Source organism: Scyliorhinus canicula, chromosome 20, assembly GCF_902713615.1.
Source record: "Scyliorhinus canicula chromosome 20, sScyCan1.1, whole genome shotgun sequence".
Lineage (NCBI taxonomy): Eukaryota > Metazoa > Chordata > Chondrichthyes > Carcharhiniformes > Scyliorhinidae > Scyliorhinus > Scyliorhinus canicula.
This window is the reverse complement of record NC_052165.1, coordinates 60080342-60103946: the sequence shown is the minus strand read 5'-3', so window position 1 is coordinate 60103946 and position 23605 is coordinate 60080342. Positions and strand designations below refer to the sequence as shown.

The 23605-nt window shown below is 45.4% G+C and overlaps 1 protein-coding gene across 1 annotated transcript in view; it reads left to right on the top strand.

The window, feature by feature from the left end:
* Positions 1 to 2709: 2709 nt before the first annotated feature.
* LOC119954704 (proline-rich protein 5-like) overlaps positions 2710 to 23605 on the top strand; it is a 134253-nt gene continuing 113357 nt past the window's right edge. The window contains exon 1 of the mRNA XM_038780184.1: positions 2710 to 3096. The gene's annotated coding sequence lies outside the window, so the exon portion shown is untranslated. The remainder of the gene's footprint in view (positions 3097 to 23605) is intronic.

The following is a 23605-nucleotide window of genomic DNA, read 5'->3' as shown; positions in this document are numbered from 1 at the left end:
TTACAAAAACATTAACGGGCTCACTTAGCTTGAATTATGCGGATTCACTTTTCAAACAAGCACTACAATAAAGGTCACTTTGCTTTATAAAATGGCATGTAGTCCAATATCAGTTCAGTCAGCACTCATGGTCTATAGTTAACTACTTTTGAACTGTAGGTAATGAGATGTTCCTTTTGCTGGTTTAATTCAAACTCCAAAGGTATTCCCAGGTATTCAATACTTCACATTTGTTCATTGGTTAGGACATAAGAACTGAAGATAAGGAGCGGCACGCCGGCTCAGTGGTTAGCACTGCTGCCTCACAGCGGCGAGGACCCGGCTTCGATCCCAGCCTTGTCTGTGTGGAGTTTGCACATTCTCCCCATGTCTGTGTGGATCTCACTCCCACAACCCAAAGATGTACAGGGTAGGTGGGTTGGCCACGCTAAATTGCTCCTTAATTAGGAAAAAAAGAATTGGGTTTATTTTATTTATTTAAATTTATCTAAATTTATTTTAAAAAAAGCTCTGGAGATGATTTGGGGAAATGAAAATGTACAAATGGCTCATTGCTACATTATTAAAAAGGTCACCTTCAGAATAATCAAAGTGCATAAATCATGTTTCGGACCCCCCACAAGTAAAAATCAGATGTGCCTTTGGCAGCTGCATGTTAACATATGCAGTTGCCTCTGTTAGCCACCAATGTGCTATTTAGCACACGCCGCAATTCACCTCTCCCCCTCCCCAGAGTCCATAAAATGGAAGGGGATAGGTTCAGGGTGGGATGTCTGGATTTATGCCCCCACAGCCATTTTCACTATGATGTCTCTCTGTTGTGAGTCTCTCTGCACAACATTTCAGGCCTCAGTATACCTCCTCTATATAAAGCACATCACATACTCATACCTGCTGAACAACTGGATTACTACATCACTAATTCTCATTTGCTGACAAACTGCACACAGCTCCCGGACCACGCTGGAAGGAACGTTAGGTCCCTGGTTTAATTTCCTCACAACTAACAAGTTCCACAAACCTTGCTGAGCGCCTCAAGGATTGGCTCTTTGGGACCAGGGGAACGTGCAGCCTATTTCACACATGATTATAGAATCCCTACAGCGCAGAAGGAGGCCATTTGGCCTATCATGTCTGCACAACCTTCGAAAGAGCACTCTACTCAAGTCCATTCCCCCGCCCACCCCGCAGTATGCCCGTAACCTAACCTGCACATTCCTGGACACTAAGGGCAATTTAGCATGGTCAATCCACCTAACCTCGCATCTTTGGACTGTGCAAGGAAACCGGAGCACCCGGAGGAAACCCACACAGACACAGGGAGAACATGCAAACTCCGCACAGACAGTCATCCAAGGTCGGAATTGTGCCTGTGTCCCTGGCGCTGTGAGGCAGCAGTGCTACTCACTCTGCCTCCCATTAAGGACTGTCATGCAACAAGTGGTGTATTATAACATTGTTTGCATACGTATGTGTATGTCACCCCTTCCCCCTCCACCCTCACCTCCATTAAGGGGCTGGTTTAGCTCACTGGGCTAAATCGCTGGCTTTTAAAGCAGACCAAGGTAGGCCAGCAGCACGGTTCGATTCCCGTACCAGCCTCCCCGGACAGGCGCCGGAATGTGGCGACTAGGGGCTTTTCACAGTAACTTCATTGAAGCCTATTCGTGACAATAAGCGATTTTCATTTTCATTCACCCATTGAAAGTAAAAGTTAAATCATCATAGTCCCAGATGACCATAGGCTTTTGGGGGGGGGGGGGGGGGGGGGAGCTGACTGGTGTTTTTTTAACCTGAGGATCACCATATCTCAGGCAAGGGGTAAGGCTGAGAAGGTGGGGTCTTCATGAATAACTTCAGCTGGTATGGAGGGTGGTTTAGCTCAGTTGGCTGGACAGCTGGTTTGTGATGCAGAGCAAGGCAAGACCTGCACTGTGCAGAGTAATGGGCTAATGATGATGTAATCATGACATCAGGGTCACATGACCAAGTGACTCCAACATAACAAGATGGAGACCAGTCTGTGTCTTTGGAACCATGAAAATAGTTTCTAGAAAAACTATATACCGACCCTCTCAAATCACCGATAGACTAAGTTAAACCTCTTCAAAACACAACGGTCCACCAATACTTCATTTGAAAGTTCATACCTTCCTGTTCAAATCCTTCTATGGCCTTATCTGTCTGTGCAAGACCCTATCTGTGCAACCTCCTCCAGCTCCTGAACCCTTTAAGAGCTCCAAGCGTGGCCTCAGTCACTGTGCCTCTCCCATCACTGGCAGCCCTGTCTCCAGCTGTCTAGATCCTAAACTCTGGCATTCTCTCCCCCTTCCTTTAACACTCCATAAAACACTCGGACCAAGATTTTACGCACCTGCCTCTTGTCAATTTTTGTGAAGAATGTTATGACGTTCGGAGCTACAAAAGCGCAAAGTGTTGTGCTGAAGTGGTTAATAAGATGACACAGGGCTAACCTTCCTCGACGAATACAGTGAGATTACAACATTTTTTAAAAAAGCTGCACTAGATCAAGCCAGTAAATTTACAAATTGTCCTTTATTTACAGGATTCCTAGACAAATACAATGAGGGTGCTGTTCCGGCACAGCCTCTTATCTCATTACAAGACAAGAGAAATGAAACCAGCGGAAAGCTAATCACTTATTCATATCTTGGCCTTTGCTTCTGACGTACCATTTGTGTTTGTGCTGCTGTGGTTTGGGGGCGGATGTTGCCTTGAAGTCCCCACTCTCCTGGCTTGACTCCAGCAGTTCAGTTTTACAGTGAGCTCCAGCACGTTGTGCAACCCCCCCACAAACATCTGACACACGAAGCAATAAGGGAGAAGTAAAGGCTAGTATTAAGATCCAGGACAACCGGCAGAACCAACTGTCCCTCATGCAAACGTGGAGAGGGTGGGCGGGGAACCTTCTGCACGCCGAGACCTGGATGGGTCTGTCTGTCTCCTTGCTGCGGTGAAACTGACCAGTTGGTGAATTGCATCGCTTGATGAATAAAAGATTTGCAATTGGGGCTGCTGATGACCATCGCCGCTGGCACCTCACACTGCCGCTGACTGCAGCGGCTGTAAGTTAAGGTAGGTGGTGGGGGGTGGGGAATGCATTTCTTTTACAGGGTGAAGACTGGCCAGATCCCCGGGAGGTGTATAGGCAGCGGGGGAGGGAGCCCAGACTGGAAAAGCTCGGGGAAGTGCTGAAGCGGGGTAGGAATTGTCTTGGGAAATCAGATGCTGTCCCAAGAGCCTTTCCCTCCTCTCCCTCTCTCAAAAGCAGCGAATATCCATCATATCTCGGCCGGATTTAAAGCGGCAAATATTAGGGGCTAGATCATTCGGGCAAACTTGGGTTACTTTTGACACCCACCACCGTTTTGCATTGGACTTACTCCAGTTTCCGACTCCGGTGAATCGGTTCTGATGCCATTGTGCGGGAAAGTTTATTTGCAGAGGTGGGTGTTCATTCCGCCCGGGAATGCAGCAGCTGGGTTGAGAGGCAGAGGAAAGTCCATGTCTGTCTGTGGAAAGCTGGGGGGTTGTTGCAGCGCGGATGCTGCGCACAGTATTTTCTGGGGGCAGGAGCTGTTGTGTTTCTGGCTCCCCTGCTGTGTTGTGGCACAGCAAGTTAACATGTTGCTCCTTTCATTTCCCAGAGTTTCAAATCTTTAATCCGAGCTCTGCAGACTGGAGGTGAAGTGGGAATGAGATTTGGCCAATGCGGTGCCAGTTCTGGATGAGTGCATTGCACTGAAGTAAACATTAAATTGCTACTAAGTCGGGGACCACAGGGCTGGTTGCTGTGTGACGGTGTTGTCCTAATGCAGCAGGGGGCAGTGTTAGTGTACCCAACCCGGCAGCACTGTAGCAAAATTGTTCATTTGCTTGGCGTCGATTATTTGCTTCCGTAAGCGAATCAGAAGAGCAGACTGCATTTTGTTCATTGGGCTCTTTATAACTAACTCCATAGCGCCCGGTCTTCAGTTGGCCCCGCAAAGTTGGGACTGACCGCCCACTGCAGTGCTGAGCGGGTACTGATCTTCCAGCCGGGCTGCCTTTCGGATGAGACATTCAGCTGAGGCCCAATCTGCCCTCAAAGCTCCCTGGCACCAATTTATAGAAGAGCAGGGTCTTCTCGGTGACCTTGGCCCATAGTTACCTCTCAGCCACCATCATTAAAACAGACTAAAGGGTCAATATCTCATTGCTGTTGTGGGATCTTGCTGTGCGCAAATTGGCAGGCGCATTTTCTACATCACAGCAGTGACTACACTTCAGTGCATTTTGTTGGTAATACAGCTTGAGATGCCCTGACGTTATGAATGGGGATACATACCATATTAGCCGAATCTAAGATGTCAGAATTTTAAAAGGAAATATTTAGTAAATATTTGGGTGTCATCTCCAGACTATAATACGCTAAGATGACTGTTTTCCAGGTTAAAATGTGTGTTATAGTCCAGCAAATACAGTAAGTCCGACTTCCTCCTTTCTGTTATAGCTTACAAATCATTGATTACAGCTAAAACGGATGGTTAATTTGAGATATAATGCTGAATAACTGTGCTAGCATGATTTTAGAAATTAGTTTCACATCACTATACAGTTGAGTCAGCTATTCAAGAGAGTGTGGGAGTGCGAGCAGAGAGGACCGCTTAAGTTCTGAATTGTAGTTTGGACTATTGAAGAGCACAAAGTTCTCCTGATCATGTCTTGCCAGATATTTCCCCCCTCAATGAATAACATCAGCACAGGTTTACTAGTCATTTATCTCCTGTTGTTTGTGAACATGCTTATTCTCTGAAGTAATAACAATTGCAGTAATTCATTATACATTTCAAAAAGTATTTTTATGTTGAAAACCTGCTCAAGCCAATGCCTAAACCTCTTAAATTTACATTCCAATGAAAGCTTCCATTCAGAACACCCATATAGTCCCCATAATGTTTTTAAAAATAAATTTAAAGTACCCAATTCATTTTTTTCCCAATTAAGGGACAATTTAGTGTGGCCAATCCACTTACCCTGCACATCTTTGTGTTGTGGGGGTGAGACATGGGGAGAATGTGCAAATCCCCACATCAACAGTGACCCAGGGCCAGGATCGAACCTGGGTCCTTGGCGCATGAGGCAACAGTGCTAACCACACGCCACCGTGACACTCCGCCCCCATAATGTTGATGCCAAACTTGAACTACATCATTGACAATTGAACTGAACTTCGCTACTGAAAATTAAACAGAAGACATTAATGTGTTTTGTGCATGGCAGAAAAATAGTGCCATCATAAAATAATCGGTTTAAAACAATTACCCCACTGTAAAGAGAACAAATTTGTGAAATATCAGGAAGTCAAAAGCAATAACTTACATTTGGCTCATTTACCTTTGATGGGTGGCACAGTAGCACAGTGGTTAGCACTGTTGTTTCGCAGCGCCAGGGTTCAATTCACGGCTTGGGTCACTGTGCAGAGTCTGCACAGACTCCCCGTGGCTGCGTGGATTTCCTCCGGGGGTTTCCTCTGGGTGCTCTGGTGTACTATCACAAGTCCCAAAAGACGTGCTTGTTAGGTGATTTGGACATTCTGAATTCTCCCTCAGTGTACCCAAACAGGCGCCAGAGTGTGGTGACTAAGAGATTTTCACAGTAACTTCATTGCAGTGTTACTGTAAGCCTACTTGTGACACTAATAAAAGATGTGTTCATCATATGGAAATTCAGGTACTCAATCACAGCAGTTTAGCTACACATAAGGACACGTGAGCAATCCCCTCAAAACTTAAATATTTATTATTCATGGCACGATCTAACAATGTGGGTGCTGGAGATCTAAATTCGAAATCCAATTACATTTCTGCTCCATCTTGTTTCTGCACTTTGCACCAATGTGTACTTCTTATGCGAAACGTACTTAGACAATATTGCCTTAGTAAAGGAGAAATGTGAGGATACATTAAAGACTGTCCTACCTGAAGTGTGAAGGACTCTACAGCAACATTTCTGTTACCCAGGGGTGGCACAGTGGCATAGTGTTAGCACTGCTCTCTCTCAGCAACAGGGATCAGGGTTCGATTCCAACATTGGCCATCTATGTGGAGTTTGCACATTCTCCCCGTGACTGTGTGGGTCCCGCCTCCACAACCCAAAGATGTGCAGGGTAAGTGGATTGGCCACGCTAAATTGCCCCTTAATTGGGAAAAAAAGAATTGGGTACTCTAAATTTATTTTAAAAGAATGTTAGGTGGGGTTACAGGAATTGGGCCGAGGAACGTGCTCTTCCAGAGGGTCGATGGAGACGCCATGGGCCTTCTGCGCTGTAGGGATTCTATGATTCTATGATAAGCCTAAGGCTGCCACGGCCATCCACTTGTCTACCTGTCTTTATCTTAATCATACTGTCTTGTAGAGGTGCAGCTTGTGCATTTTTGACCTGGACTGGAGAGAAAAGAATAGCTCCACAACTGAAGACGCAGAGTCTAGAAAAATAGAGGCAAATTATTTCTTAAACCAATAAACAAAAATGAGTGCTTGTAAATCTATGACTGAAGGGCTGTTGGACTTGGGGGAATTGAATGTTCACTCATCTATACCAGCCACGTGCTGACACCACATCTGGCCTTTTGAATGGAACGGATTACTGTGAGAGCATAGTCAAAATATAGGTGAGTCACCCTTACATTAGCATTGTGTAGTAACAAAGTTCACCAAAAAATAGACACCAACACCTCGTTAAAAAGTAGCTGGAAGGCTGTTTTCATTTGACTCCCACGTTTGGTAGAATCAATCTTCTTTCTCTACCTGTCTGTCACCGTCTGCCTGCCCTGTGATCTGTCTCTCTCTGTCACTCTCTTTGTGTCTGTCACTCTTTCTTTCTCTTCCTCCCATCTGTCATGGATGCTTTCTTCAATTGTTTATATAATAAAAAAGATTGGCTCATTTAGCAATTGCAAGCTAAAGTGAAAATTACAGAAACTGTTTACAATTTTTATGTTTGAAAGTCTTGTGAAAGAACATAATAGCTTATTGCATGTAAAATAATGTGCATTTAATATGGTTTTAAACAAGGGAGGTATAATTAGTGTGTATTTTATACAAGATTCAGGGATTCTACATAGTTATGGAGTGCTCCTGCAATGGTGTTTGATGTGGTTTCTCTGTTAACGAGGGATCTATAAATTATTTGTTGTATCACAAAAGATGCCTGGGAAGGCCATGTTACATGGGTTGTAATCATTCTGCGTATGGCCTTCCGCCGTTCTGTCTTCACAAAGGAGGACAAATAACGTGCCAGAAATGTTGGGGAACACAGGGATTAGTGAGAGCAAGGAACTGAAGGAAATCAGTATTAGTTGGGGAATGGTGTTAGGGAAATTGATGGGATTGAAGGCCGATAAATCCCCAGATCCTGATAATCTACATCCCAGAATACTTAAGGAAGTGGCCTGAGAAATAGTAGCAGCATTGGTTGTCATTTTCCAAGATTCTACAGACTCTGGAACAATCAACTACAGATTGGAGGGTAGCTAATGTAACCTCTCTATTTTAAGAGGGAGGTAGTGAAAAAAACAGGGAATTATAGACCAGTCAGCCTGAAGGAGTGGGGAAAGTTTGAGATTCCATTATAAAAAGATTTTCAGAGGAGCACAAGGGAAACAATGGCAGAATCAAACAGAGTCAGCATGGATTTACAAAACGGAAATCATGCCTGACAAATCTACATGAATTATTAGAGGAAGGAACTAGTAGAATTGATGAGGGGGAGCCAGTGGATGTGGTTTATTTGGACTATCAGAAGACTTTCGACAAGTCTCACATAAGTGATTGAAGTTTAAAAGTAAATCACATGGTATTAGGGGTAGTGTATTGAGATGCATAGAAAACTGATTGGCAGACAGGAAACAAAGAGTAGGGATAAATGGGTTTTTCTGAATGGCTGGCAGTAACTAGTGGGGTGCTGCAGGAATCTGTGCCAGGACCCCAGGTATTTACAATATATATTAATGATTTAGATGAGAGAACTAAGTGTATTATCTCCAAATTTGCAGATGACACAAAGCTGGGTGGGAGGGTGAGCTCTGAGGAAGATGCAGAGATGCTTCAGTGTGATTTGTCAATCTGAGTGAATGGGAAAATGCATGGAAGGTGCAGTACAATGTGAATAAATGTGAGGTTATCAACTTGATAGCAAAAACAGGAATGTTGGTTATAATGTAAATGGCTATAAATTGGGAGAGGGGAATGTACAATGAGACCTGCGTTTCCTCATATAACAGTCGCTGAAGGTAAGCATGCAGGCACAGCAGATGATAAAGAAAGCAAATGGTATGTTGGCCTGTGGTGAATTATAAACCTAGTAATTCACACTGTGTTGTAATATATGTATTGTGTGCTTGTGGGCTCTGTATGCGAGCCGTTGCGCGGCTCTGTCCATAGGGGGAGATGAGGAGTTTGTACTGGGCTCCACCCTTGGCTCTGCCCATGGCTCCGCCCATGGCTTCTCCCACTAACCAGAAGTATAAAGCTCTGCAGTCGTGAGCCTGCTGCCAGTTCATCTCGTCGCAGGCAGGCTCTGTTGTAAGGCTATTAGAGCCACTGTTCACTTCCAATCACGTGTTTTGTGAATTGATGGTCACATCATGGCCTTCATAGCAAGAGGATTCGAGTGCTGGAGCAGGGTTGCCTTGCTGCATTTATATAGGACCTTGATGAGGCTACACCTGGAATATTGTGTGCAGTTTTGGTCTCCTTATCGGAGGAGGGATGTTTGTGCTCTAGAGGGAGTGCAACAGAGGTTTACCAGACTAATTCCTGGGAGGGCTGGACTGACATATGTAGAGAGATTGACTTGGTTAGGATTATGTTTGCTGGAGTTCAGAAGAATGAGGGTGGATCTCCTAGAAACCAATAAATTCCAACAGGTCTAGACAGGATCCAGGCAGGAGGGATGTTCCTGATGGTGGGGACGTCCATAACCAGGGGTCACTGTCTATGGATATGGGTAAACCACTTAGGACTGAGATGAGAAGGAATTTCTTCACCCAGAAAATACTGAGCCATCGGAATTCACTACCACAGAAAACAGTTGAGGCGAAAACATTGTAGGCTGGGCTCTCCGTTTGAGAGACTTAAGTGCTGTCAACAGTGGAGCATGTGTGTTCTTTTATGTCCTAAAATCAGCATGTATCACCCATTCCGGTACCGGTGAGGGGCTAGCACCGGCGTTGACTGAAACTCCCGCAGCCTGCGATGAAAACGGGCAGAGAATGGCTGGGTCCCAGGCCGCGTATGCACACAGCTAACGACCTGCACCAGCCGAGGCCGTACCACATGGCGCCAGCCGTGCGCGACCTCAACCCGCAAACCTCACAGCCCACCCCGTGGCCACGTCCCACCAGTCCCCCCAGCACTTGCAGAAGCCCCCCCTCGACCAGCGGCACGGACCCTGGCCGAGTGTGCCGGCGTGCACAAGGTCTACTCCTGCCTTTAACTGTTTATCCAGTGATAGTTTTCAACAAAAAAAAACACAGACTTGTGAGAAACAGGAGTTGGACTTAAAAGATCACAGTCCTCTGATGAAGGATTCAACTCTTGTTGTTTGCATGCCGGGTTCCCGTATGGTTGGTACCACATATGCCCCACACTGTTGGGAACTTGGCTCATCAGGGGCAGAGCATTTCGGGTGGGCCGGCCGTTGACGCGCCAACGGCGTTGAAATGGCAGGCATCACGATAACACTAGTTTGGAGGGGGCGGAGCATGGTAGACCAGCATCAAACCGGCCCCGACCCCGATTTCAACACAAAAATCTAATCCCCATCTGATCCCCGAGCACGATTTCAGCCTCGGGCTACAGATAATCCTGCCCCGTATGTTTTCAAGAAGATATAGCTCTTGGGGCTAAAGACTTCAAAGGATATGTGGGGATAGAGGGGACAGGTTACTGAGCTGGATGATCAGCCATGATCATAATCAATGGCGGAGCATGCTCGACGGGCCGAATGGCCTCCGTTTGCTACTATTTTCTATGTTTCCATTCTGTATCAAGAATGCTGGGACCTAGTTCTGCAGCACTCTGGTAGATTTCTTCCTCAAGGCAATGCTGTGAATGGCGTCTCCAGACAGCACGGTGGCGCAGTGGTTATCACTGCTGCCTAACGGCGCTAAGGACCCAGGTTCGATCCCGGCTCTGGGTCACTGTCCGTGTGGAGTTTGTACATTCTTCCCGTGTCCGCGTGGGTCTTGCCCTCACAACCCAAAGATGTCCAGGGTAGGTGGATTGGCCATGCTAAATTGTCCCTTATTTGGGAAGAAAAAGAATTGGGTACTCTAAATTTATTAAAAAGAAAGGCACTTCCGGTGACTCACCTTCTAAAACACAATAGTTAGCATTCACAAAGGTTTCTAAAACAATGGTTTTTTGTGCTGTTGACCTTCAGGCTCCAAGGTAAATTAATGGTTTACAGCTTAATATGCAGTAATACATCTTTAGATTCTGAAATTCTGATTTATATCGCTGTACTTTAGCATTTTGACAAAAATTACTCCAGACATGATTGATCATTTTGTTTATTTTGTGATTAATTCTTAAACAGGAACGTCTGGCTCTCTAAACTGGGCCAAGTTTTGGCGATTTCAGCTCAAGCACCGTAACTTTTCAACAAGTCATTCTAAGGTCCTACTGAGTATGTTGAAATGTGGGTCAATATTGATCCCATTGATAGGGTGATGATCCTTGACCAAGATGGTGTTTGGCTTCTTCAACGCATCCACGCAACTGATGCGTATTCCATTGCTGTTCTCCCCGTTTCTGCGTGGGTCTCCTCAGCGTGCTCCGGTTTCCTCCCACAGTCCAAAGACATGAAGGTTAGGTAGATTGGCCATGCTAAATTGCCCTTTGTGTCCAAAAAGGTTAAGTGGGGGTTACTGGGTTACGGGGATAGGGTAGATCCGTGGGCTTGAGAAGGGCGCTCTTTGTAAAGGCCGGTGCAGACTCGATGGGCCAAATAGCCTCCTTCTGCACTGTAAATTCTATGATGATGAAGAGCTTGTAAGAGATAAGGAGGTAAGCCACTTATTGAAAGAGTACCCTGCCTGCTCTTGTTCCCCTGGCATCAATATGGTTGGTGCAATTCAGCTTCTGGCGAATGCTCTGACGTTGCTGATGGTGGGGGAACTCAGTGATGGTGGTTCCACTGAAGGTCATAGGAACATGGCTGGCATTTCTCTTGCCACTGCCTGGGCATGTATTGGCATGAATGATACCAATCATTTGTTCGTCCAAGCAAGGTAGTTAGTTATTCTAGGTCCAGCCATGTGCTGCTATTTTCATTATTTGAGGAGTTGTGAAATGCTGAACATGACTTCACACTGGCCTGATAGAGCAGCAGATCTTAACCATCAATCAGTGCTGCTCTTATATACGTAAAGCTTTCAGATGCAGATTTTCTTTTCGTAAAATCATAGAATTTACGGTGCTGAAGGGTGCCATATGGCCCATCGAGTCTGTATCGGCTCCTGGAAAGCACGCCTCACATAAGCCCACACCTCCAACCTATCCCCGTAGCCCAGCAACCCCACTCAACCGTTTTGGACACTAAGGGCAATTTAGCATGGCCAATCTACCTAACTTGCACATCTTTAGACTGTGGGAGGCTAGCTTACACACAACTGCACATTTGACACATTTTTTATGACAGTGTTGCTCTTGAAAAAGTGTATTTTAAAACGTCCCATAAGCAACACACGCCATTTCTAAATCATTTTCTATATTATGGCCTTTAGAAATTCAATTGCTCACAGAAAGAAGATTAAATGACGAGATTACAGTTTCAGATGCTACTGGGGTCCAAGAATTGGTTCTGAAATCAAGACAGATTCTCAAAAAGTAGCTGACTGGAGTCTGGTGGCGCACTGTATAGCGCCTTTGTCTCTGAGCTCGAAGCTCCAGTTTCGAGTCCCGCCCCTGGACTTGATGGCCAAGGAGGGAGTGTACATAATGCTTCAACCTGTAACCCCTTCTAAATATGCTAATGACTGGCGATAAGAGCAGGAAAGAATCCTCGTCAGCCATGCTTGATGTGGAGTGGCTCATATAGTTCCAGGAACTAGCTATGGAAACGGACGAAAGTCTGCCTTAGTGCAACACCCGGGGCTAGTTTAGCTCACTTGGCTAAATCGCTGGCTTTTCAAGCAGGCCAGCAGCACGGTTCGATTCCTGTACCAGCCTCCCAGAACAGGCGCCGGAAAGTGGCGACTAGGGGCTTTTCACAGTAACTTCATTGAAGTCTACTCGTGACAATAAGCGATTTTCATTTCACTAGGTGTAGGAACGGCATTGGAATTGGAGCTGCTGACTGACTGACTGAACACTCTTCAAAACCAGTTTTTCTTTTCCTTGTAGGGCATTAGATCAGGCTGGTCATGCCATTGACGTGATTAAGATGATCTTTTAAAGTTTTTTTCACTGCAGTGCTGACTCACTTGCAGGGCAGAGAATTGCTACAATTGAGTTATCTGCAGCATTCCAGAAGTTAAAAGTTGCAGACAAATGATCAAGCGTTTTTTATCATTTCCTTCCAACTTCCTGCTCCCCCCCCCCCCCCCCCCCCCCCCCCCCCCCCCATTCCTTATCATAGGACCCATAGCTGCTGACAGTCCCCCAGTTACTCTTTCAAGACAGCAGGGTGGCGCAGTGGGTTAGCCCTGCTGCCTCACGGCGCCGAGGTACCATGTTCGATCCCGGCTCTGGGTCACTGTCCGTGTGGAGTTTGCACATTCTCCCCGTGTTTGCGTGGGTTTCGCCCCCACAACCCAAAGATGTGCAGGCTAGGTGGATTGGCCATGCTAAATTGCCCCTTAATTGGAAAAAATGAATTGGGCACTCTAAATGTATTTATTTTCTAAAGTTACTCTTTCAAATAACCAGTCTTGGTATGTGGGTATGAATAATGCATTGCCAGCCTTTTTTTTAATCATGGAGAGACTCTCAACTGCACTCAATTTTGCCTTTGTCCAAAATCCTATCCATGTGTAGTATCAGAAAGCTACCTATTGCCACATCTGGGTCCAAACAAATGAACACACAAAATCTTCCTCATTTCTACAACTAACTAGCTCTGTATTGGGCAGCACGGCAGCACATTGGTTAGCACAGTTGCTTCAGTGCCAGGGTCCCAGGTTCGATTCCTGGCTTGGGTCACTGCCTGTGCAGAGTTTGTGCTTTCTCCCCGTGTCCCAAAACTCGTGTTGTTAGGTATTTTGGACATTCTGAATTCTCCCTCTCTATACCCGAGCAGGCGCCGGAATGTGGCGACTAGAGGATTTTCACAGTAACTTCATTGCAGTGTTAATGGTTAATGTAAGCCTACTTGTGACAATAAAGATTATTGTTATTATTGGGATACACCAGTATCCATTGGGAGAACCACAATTATTGGAACTGACTCTGTACCATGAAGAAATTTGTTGTAATCCGCACTTTAGAAGCTGGCTGCTTTCAACATTCCTGTCAAGTTTAACCCGTTTCTATGTAGCACATGTTGCTTCTGTCATATCTGTGGCATGACCAGAGCAATCTTTATGGCTTTTTGATTATGTGTATAACTGATCAATATAACCAACTGAAGAGAACAATTTTCTTTTATTCTCCCCATTCATCATGTTTAGGAGCTCATTGGGGAGGGAAACACGCGTATAAAGATCAAAGTGAGAACATGTCTCAAAGTCATGATGGAATCTAATTATAAGCTCTTCAATATCAGTGGAATTTTTTATCTGAGAGAAATAAGTGTGGAAATTGCAGTGGTACTGGCCATAATCTTCTCAGCCCCCTTAGATTCAGGGGTGGTGCCAGAGAACTGGAGAATTGCAAGTTAAACCACTGTTCAAAAAGGGATATAAGGGTAATGTCACCACCACTTGATGATGGGAACAGTTATCCTGGACAAGTTGGAAATTGAATAATTATCTGCAATGGGGAAAAGACAGTGGGGGGGGGGGGTGATACTGGCTGAGCTGCTCTTGCAGAGAGCAATTATGGACACATACATACCAATTTGGAGTAAGGATAGACCATTTGGCCTCTCTGGCCTGCTCCTCCATTTGATAAGACAATGCCTGATCAGATTGTGGTCTCTACTTTTCTGTCCACCCCTTCTGCCCTTTGGACTCCCTTGGCAGTCAAAAATCTACATAGCTCAGCCTCCTTCAAAACATTCAGTGACCCAGCCGCCAACAAGAAACAAAAGGTCAAGTGGCCTCCTGTGCCGCAGCTGTCCCTCGATTCCAGGATGGCATCTACTGAACGATCATACGTTTCTACCATGGGTTTTCGTGGGCCTCAAAAGGCTTCTTCTCGACCCACAGATCTGTAGGTACATGAGGCAGGATGCCCCATGAGGTAGTGGGATCCGGACTGCAGGATTTACTTCCTTACCTTTCCCTTTTCGCATCAGGTCTGTCTCATCTTTCAGACGTAGCTCACAATGTGATGCAGCATGATGGACACGTTGGTACTACTTTGAACGATTGGTAACAAGCTGCCTGCCCCCAGTCATTAATGTCAATTCTGCCTTGCATCAAGGAGAGTGTCTTTGAAGTGTTTTTCTTTGTCCTCCCCTGGAATGTTGACTAGGAGCTTTTCACAGTAACTTCATACTTATGACAATAAAAGATTATTATTATTATTATTATTAGAGTCTTGGGAAAACAGAATCTGGTGGGGGAGATGCTTTATTGTCACCTGGACACAGTGTACTGTTATGGGCCAGGGTTTAGAGAACCCCAAAGTATATCATGGAGTTCACCTGACCCACAATTTTTAATAGATTGTGGTAAGGGGCTCATTTAGCTCACTTGGCTAAATTGCTGGCTTTTAAAGCAGGCCAGCAGCACAGTTCAATTCCCGTACCAGCCTCCCCAAACAGGCGCCAGAATGTGGCAACTAGGGGCTTTTCACAGTAACTTCATTGAAGCCTACTCGTGACAATAAGCGATTTTCATTTCAAAGACTACAACACTAAGTAATCCTTTAAGTTTTCCTTTTAACATCCATAAAAAGGTGTAAAATCAACCTTTTTACAGAAAGATATCAGGCTTAACTTCACTACTGAGAACAGTTACCACGTTGAAATCAGCAAATGGACACTCATAAGCTTGCAGAGATTCACACACATCCTTGTGTTTGCAGCAAAAAGCCTAAAGTGAAAGTAAAAAGCTGACACAGCACAGCTCCACCCACTCTCTGACATCACTGCAGTAATAAATGCCCATCTCTTAAAGGTACTCTCACTCTAGATATTTCTATACACACCCATTTATATACACCCATTTCTTAAAGGTACTCTCACATGACAGTACGGTCCATCGAAGAGGGTTTTACAGGAGTTTTAACTGAATGTTTGTGGAGCTGGCTTCGAGAAGGTGGAAACATGGAGTAGTGGTAATTTCATTGAACTACTAGTCCAGAAGCCCGGCCTCATGTTCTGGGGAGGCAGATTCAAATCCCACCATGGCAGCTGGTAGAATTATTTATTTATTTTTAATTTAGAGTACCCAATTAATTTTTTCCAATTAAGGGGCAAATTAGCGTGACCAATCCACCTAGCTTGCACATTTTTGGGTAGTGTGGGGAAAAACCCACGCAAACTCGGGGAGAATGTGCGAACTCCACACGGACAGTGACCCAGAGCCTGGGATCGAACCTGAGATCTCAGCGCCATGAGGCTGCAGTGATAACCCATGAGCCACAGTGCTGCCCTAGCTGGTGGAATTATAAGTTTAATGAATAAAATCTGGAATTGAAAAGCGTCTCAGAAATGATGACAATGAGATTATCCCCGATTGTCATAAAAATCCGTCTGACTCACGAATGTCCTTGAGGGAAGGAATCTGCTATCCTTACCTGGTCTGGCCTACATGTGACTCCAGATCCACATCGATGTGTCCTTTGAAATGGTCTGGCAATCAATTCAGTTCAAGAGCAATTAGGGATACACCATCCCAGTCTCACTGCGCTACACGAGTGTGGTGATGGCAACTGCCGTGTACAGTGGGTCCTACATTGACCTGCAGAGGTCTGCTCTCAAACACCCGCCGAAGTAGTTTATAGATGTGGCACAGCTGATCTGGTAGGACTTCCTCATTTGTGGAAGAAATTGTAGAGAAAGGTGGCTGCTGAGCGATGGGAAAGGCTCAACATATTAAAGAGCTTCTCCAACGTATGTGGGGGACTGGAATATTTGACTGATCAGACGGGGTTGATATGAGTTTTTTTTGATAACACGTGAGGACAGGCCAGGTTTCTTGTGTGCAGAATTGAAGAGATTGAGAGTGTCTGGTGAATCTGGCGCAGAGTGGTGTAATCATGATTCAATGATGAAGTATGTTTTGGCTCACATCATTTCGAAACACCCAGAGAATTGGTAAAGTAAGCTAAATATAAAAGGGAAAGAGGAATTTAGTTCAAGCCTGATACATATGAGATACTACTGAAACCTTTGGAGCTGCATGACTGAGTACATTTTTATATAGTAAAACATTTAAGTTGATTATTCAAATTTACATACTTTCTTGTCTAATGCCATATTCTTCATATTACTCGAAGATCTATAAATGCAGGCCTTGTATACCTCAGTACAATAGCATTACTTCTGGAGGTTAACATGGCCAGAATTATTCCTTGGTAAAGTGGGGATTGTGTTCTCTGGACACTGGGTGTTATTGTCCCAGTCTGGCCTTCCAGTACTGTCTACGTATGATGAGACTAACTTCAGGAAGTTAGGTCCCTTTGCTTTGCAATGTGGGCAATGAGCTGAATTTGGTCTGCAGATAAATACGTACAGCTGGATTTCCCAGCATGCCGTTTTAAATTATGAGCCACCCTTATTCTTGAAATTTACTGAAGTCTTCTGTAAATGTTAAATTCGTGTTCAAAAGAAAGTGCCGACAGTGACAATTGTTTCTGATGAACTGAAAACATTGAAAATAAGCTGAAATCTGAATGTATTTAATAAATGTGTCTACATATAATATAAAGGAAAGCTGCTTGACAAGAATTGGCACAAATATGCTAATTAATGTTTGGTAACCATCTGCTTGATGGCTCATTGTATTTCAGTTGATAGTAAATATGTATGTCTTGGGAAGGCCAAGGCTAGGGACGGACAATAAAAGCCGATCTGGACACCAATTCCCACCTCCCATGGACAGATATTTTAAAAGTGTCAAATTATATTGCAAACCCACATTTGTGATGAGCTAAATTTCACCTGCAACACTTGCAGTCTAAACCAGGTCAAGTGCTTTTTACAGAGTAAGGGAAGTGGTTATATTGTTTTAGCAAGACTGTAGCATTTTGCTCAACTAATTTGTTCTATACTCCCCATCCTCTGTCCAACTTAATCCCTTCCTTGTCCATTGCAATGTCTTACTTGATCATTGACATCAGCTTACACAGCTGTTACAACACATTATGGGAAGACAAAGAGGAATGGTTGAATTCAGGACATGCTGTCCTTTTGAAAAACAATTAAAACACAATACATTAAGTGCAAACTTCACGACCAGTACTTCTAATCTACTATTATTTTGATGCAGCAAGTCCACAGAAATAAAACACCAATTTACATTCCTGTTTGAATATTAGAAATGACCTAGTGTACATTTCTCACCCATATTAATGTCATGTCAAAATCTCTTGGTAACATCCAAAGGCCACCAAATTGGGCTCATTTGTGTTCATGATTTCAGTGGTATAAGTACGATTTGGGGGCCAAAATGGTGTCCAATGTGCACCTGCACAAACTGTGTTGCATGCCATCTTGATTAGGGTGTTAGCGTCTGTGCAGCTAACATCCACCAGATTTATGTACAACAGGCAGATCATGGTGTCAATTAGTGTGCAACACCAATTTGATGCCAATGGTGCATTTTGGAGTTCAATACTCTCACTAAAGTCCTCTTTTAACCCATGTTCAAATGTGCGAGGTTAACGGCAACATAGATCTCTCAGCAGTGCTAATGAAATGAATAATCAACTGCTTGCGGGGCAGTTTCTGGGAGATTTTACTGCCTGCTGTGGCTGTTGCTATGATTCTATAAACGTTTGCTGCTTTCTACAGTTGTATCACTTTGTAAAGGTCTACAGGGTGATGTGTAGCATATGCTGAAGGGGTTTCTGCTGACTCCAAGGATTGTGCACGAACCAATTGCCCTCAGACGTACTGCATTATTTGACATTCCCCCTGGAATACATCAGGACCGAGAGAATGAGCAGAGGGAAAGCTGCTGGAAGAGGGAGGAGGAGCCGGAGGAGGGCTCTCAACAGGAGGCCGTATATACCCAGGACTCATTCAGAAGCAACTCTCCTACCTGAACCTCAGCGAGTAACAGTGCATGAGACATCTTCAGTAAGGAGGTGCTCATTGAACAGTGTCATCTGGTGCAGCCACAGCTGCGACTTCGGAGCAGGATAAGGACCACATTGCCAATAGTTGTGAAGGCGACTGTGGCCATGACCATCTGTGTGCCTCAAAGCACCTTCAAGGCTAGAGCTGGAGATATTTGTAATATTTTGTTATTGTCCATGCATTGTGGTGTAAAGGGAGGGCCCTATCATTCCTCTTGCCAGAGAGCAGAAAGTGGAGTGAGCATTGAGCTTCACTGGAACTGTAGATTTCCCCATGTGGCAGGGCATCATTGATGACAGGCACACGGCTTTGCGGGCACCCTCTGCCAGGACAGGAGGTGATTCAACTTTTCAGTGCCCAGCTGGTGTATTACCAAAGGCAGTGCATTATCCTGGACAATAGCTAGTATCCTAGAAGTAGTTATGATGCCATTATTGTGCGGCAGTCCATTATGCCAGCTTTATTTGAGCCAACACAGCAAACCAAAGGTTAGCTGCTGGACGATAAGTGCCATCTGCTGACTGCATGGTTGGTGACTATGGTATATTGTGTGCAGAATGAAAGCCGTTGTACCACACAAATCCATTTGTGTCTTGAAACAATGTGTAGGATTCTCTGGTCGCCGCTGCTGAAATCATGTTCGGTCATTGGCCAGAGAATCCACATGTCCGACAGAATCGGGGGCGGTGGCTCTTGGAGTACTCCGCTCGCCGTATCGACGGCCTCAGGACATTGCCTGAGGCCCACCCCCCCGATGCTCCACACCCGACCAGCCAAGTTCCTGATGGCGTGGGTCTCTCCATGTTGCACGGTGCGCGGCCACGGACCCGGCAGTTCTCCAGGCAGTATCGGCAGCTAGATTAGTGTTCGTAGTATCGTAGTGCTCCACGCAGCTGCCTTCCAGCTAGCCCCCAGCCGAGCGGAGGATCGGTGGCCGTTTTGCGCCGGATTTCAGGTCATAAAAGGCCACCGTTCCCACGCCGGCATTCCCGTAACAGCCTCCCCGAACAGGCGCCGGAATGTGGCGACTAGGGGCTTTTCACAGTAACTTCATTTGAAGCCTACTCGTGACAATAAGCGATTTTCATTTCATTTCATTTCACTTAGCCTGAGAACCGGAGACTCCAGCCCAATGTTTCGGCAGCCTGGACCACTCTGGGAGATCCCTGCAGTACTTGACAGACAAGAGTAGGTGTCAAGAATCATGGCAGTCTGCTGCATGCTGTTCAACCTCCCCACTGTCAGTGACTGCCCTTGTCAGCAGTTACACAGAAAAATGAGGCCAGGAGGAGGAGCAGGTGAGAGAACACGAGGAGGGAACTCTGTTATTCAGTTGTGTGACACAAACGCTGTGCTCAATGGAATAGATTTAGAATGGAGAGTGCAGCTCGAAACTGGACGTCCACAAGGCACTGTGGGCCATCAGTAACAGCAGAATTGTATCCAAACACCATCTATAACTTTGTAGGCTGGCATTGGGGGCAGCACGGTAGCACAGTGGTTAGCACAAGTTGCTTTACAGCTCCAGGGTCCCAGGCTGGGTCACTATCTGTGCGGAGTCTGCACGTTCTCCCCGTGTGTGCGTGGGTGTCCTCCAGGTGATCCAGTTTCCTCCCACAGTCCAAAGATGTGCAGGTTAGGTGGATTGGCCATGCTAAATTGCCCTTAGGTTAGGTGGGGTTACTGGTTTAAAGGGATAGGGTGGAGATGTCAGCTTCAGTGGGATGCTCTTTCCAAGGGCCGGTGCAGACTCGATGGGCCGAATGGCCACTTCTGCACTGTAAATTCTATGATTTCCCCCGTTCTACCATTAATACAAATCCAGTCCATCAGTCTTTCAAATAATCGGCTATAATGGAAGGTGCCATTGACTTTGCTATGAAGTGGCACTTACTTGGCAATATCCTGCTCACCAGCCGACAGTTTGGGTTCTACTAGGGCCACTCAACACCAGATTTCACCACAGACTTGGTCCAAACATTGACAATCTAGCACTTAGGTCATTGCTGCCCCCTCTCCTGGCTGCAGTGCCACCCTACCTGTTGTCTCAGCATGTGGCGATCCCGTCTCCAATATAGTATCTAGTTTAAGTGCAATGTCAGTATCTGAGCTGGTGGCTGCGGGTGTGAAGTCAAGTGGCGATGCTGTACCTTCATCATCACTGACTCCCTGCTGTTCCTCCACTGCCTGACCAGGTTACAGCTCATTGATTATCTGAACGTAAAAAAGGAAAATAGTAAAGCTATAGTGAGAGGGGGAGGGGGTAAGAAGATTATATTCCACCAGCTTGTGAATCAGAAGAGAGTGTGGGACGGTGAAGTGGGATGTGAGAAGGAGGATTATGCATGAGGATAACCTCATCATCAATGCTGACCATGCTCCAGTAACCACCAGCTGGACTCTTCATGGAGGCTGGGATTTGGAGTCACACCTGACCCCCTCTGGTTACTTTCTGCTGCTTCCAATTGTGCACCACCTTCTCCTGCACGAAAGAGGGGAGGAAATGTGTTAGTGAGCATCATGTAATATTTTTAAGTGTTGCAGCTATCATGGTTGAATAGCTGATAGTGGTGCAAACTGTGGGTTATGGGTGTGAAGCTGCATATGTGAGGGTGCGCTGGAGCAAATGAATGTTGCATATGAAGCCTGATTGTTGGCAGGTGAGTGAAGAAGATGTGGTCAATTGAGCAGTATCTGAGGCTAGAGATTCAACTGGTAGAATATCACAGTTCAAGTTTCACTCACTGACCTTAACCACCTGAGGTCATTGAACTACTTGCGGCACTTCAATCTGCTTCCATTGCATTTTAGCTATGTGTCTAAAGGGCCTCCAGCCCCCTTTCAGGGACGGGGCATCTCTCCTCCTTTCCACCCCCTGCACAAAGACCTCCCGAGTGTCTGAAAACTAGGAACCTAATCTCTGCTGCTAATGTAACACACTTCTTCAAAAAGGGAGAATATAAGCCAGTTAGTTTAACTGCTGTCATTTGGAAAATGTTAAGAGTCCAGAGATGTGCAGGATAGGTGGATTTGTCATGCTAAATTGCATGTAGGTCCAAAGGGGCTTCTGGGATTGGGTGGGGGTGTGCTCATTTGCAGGGTTGGTGTAGACCAGGTGTGGGCAAACTTTTCCGTGCAAGGGCCACATTCAGAAATTCACAATTCACAAAGGGCCGCATAGTATATTAAGTAAAATAATTACTTCACCCGGTTATGATTCTGGGCGCCTCATATAGAACATAGAACAGTACAGCACAGAACAGGCCCTTCGGCCCTCGACGTTGTGCCGAGCAATGATCACCCTACTCAAGTCAACGTATCCACCCTATACCAGTAAGTAACCCAACAGCCCCCCCCCCCCATTAACCTTAAAAAATTTTTTAAAAAAAACATTTTTAAAAAAAAAATTTTTTTTTTTTTAATGACTTGGTGGGCCGCAGAAATACCTTTGGCGGGCCGCATGCGGCCCGCGGGCCGTAGTTTGCCCACCCCTGGTGTAGACCAATGGGCTGAATGGCCTTCTTCTGCACTGTAGGCATTCTATGGTTATAAAGGATGTAATAGCAGAGCAAAGAGAAATGCAGAACATAATCAAGCAGAGTCAGGATGACTTCATGAAAGGAAAGTCAAAGGGCAGCACGATGGTGCAGTGGTAGCACTGCAGCCTCATGGCGCCGAGGTCCCAGGTTCGATCCCAGCTCTGGGTCACTATCCGTGTGGAGTTTGCACATTCTCCATGTGTCTGCATGGGTTTCACCCCCACAACCCAAAGATGTGCAGGGTAGGTGGATTGGCCATGCTAAATTGCCCCTCAATTGGAAAAGATGAATTGGGTATGAAAGGAAAGTCATGCCTGAAAAAGATATTAGAATTATTTGAGGTGGTAATGAGGAGGATAGATAAAGAGGAGCCAATAGATGTAATATACTTGGATTTCCAAAAAGCTTTCAATACGGTACCGCACAAAAAAATTATACTAAATAAGACAAGAGCCCATGGTGTCGGGGGATAGTTTATTAGCATGGGCTAACTGAAGAAGACGGGGAATTGGGATAAGAGAGGAGTTTTCAGATGACAACCTGCAACGAGTGAAGTGCTACAGGGATCAGTGCTGGGGCACAATTCTTTACAATAGTATTAATGGCTTGGATGAGGGAAATGAATGTACAATTGCCAAGTTTACAGATGACACAAACATAGGTGAGCAGGCAAGTGGTAAGGATGTCAAAATGAACCTCCTGGGATATAGACAGGTTAGGGGAGTGGGCAAAAACTTGGCAGATGGAATATAATGTAGGAAAATGTGAAGTTATGCACTTTGGTAGGAAGAATAAAGGAGCTGACTATTATTTAAAGGGAGAAAGACTGCAGAAAGCTGCAGCACGGAGGGGTTGGGGGTTCTCGTGCAAAATCACAAAACGCAAGCACACAAATTCAGCAGGTAATTGGGAAGGCAAATGGAATGTTGGCCTTTATTTCAAAGGGAACAGAGCTGAAATTATACAAGGCACTAATTTGACCAAACCTAGAATACAGTTTTGGTCCCCTTATCTAAGGAAAGATATCCTGGCATTGGAGGCAGTTCAGAGAGGGTTCACTAGGATGATCCCTGGTATGGAGTGATTTTCTTATGAGGAGAGGTTGAGTAAGTTGGACTTTTACTCATGAGTTTTGAAGAATGAGAGGTGAACTCATTGAGATATATAGGATTCTCAGGGGGCTTGACAGGGTAAATGCTAAGAGGTTGTTTCCCCTTGGGGGAGAGTCTAGGACCAGAGGGCATAATCTCAGAGTAAGGGCTTGACCATTTAAGACAGAGATGAGGAGAAATTTCTTCTCTCAGAGGAATAGTGAATCTGTGGAATTCTTTACACAGAGGGTTGTAGAGGGTGGGTGGTTCAGTATGTTCAAGGCAGATTTTTAATCAGTAAGAGAATCGAGGGTTACGGGGTAAAGTGGAGTTGAGGATTGAATCAGATCAGCCATGATCTCAATGAATGGCAGAGCTGACTCGATGGGCTGAATGGCCGACTTCTGCTCCTACGTTTTATTGTCTCATCGTTTCACAGGAAAGCTTCACTTCCAGCACCACTCCCAACCCTGACCCTCGCCAGAATGCATCTCCCCTTCAGGAGGTTGAGCACAGCTTTAACTAGTCCTGGGAATATTGACCTTTTACCACATGCT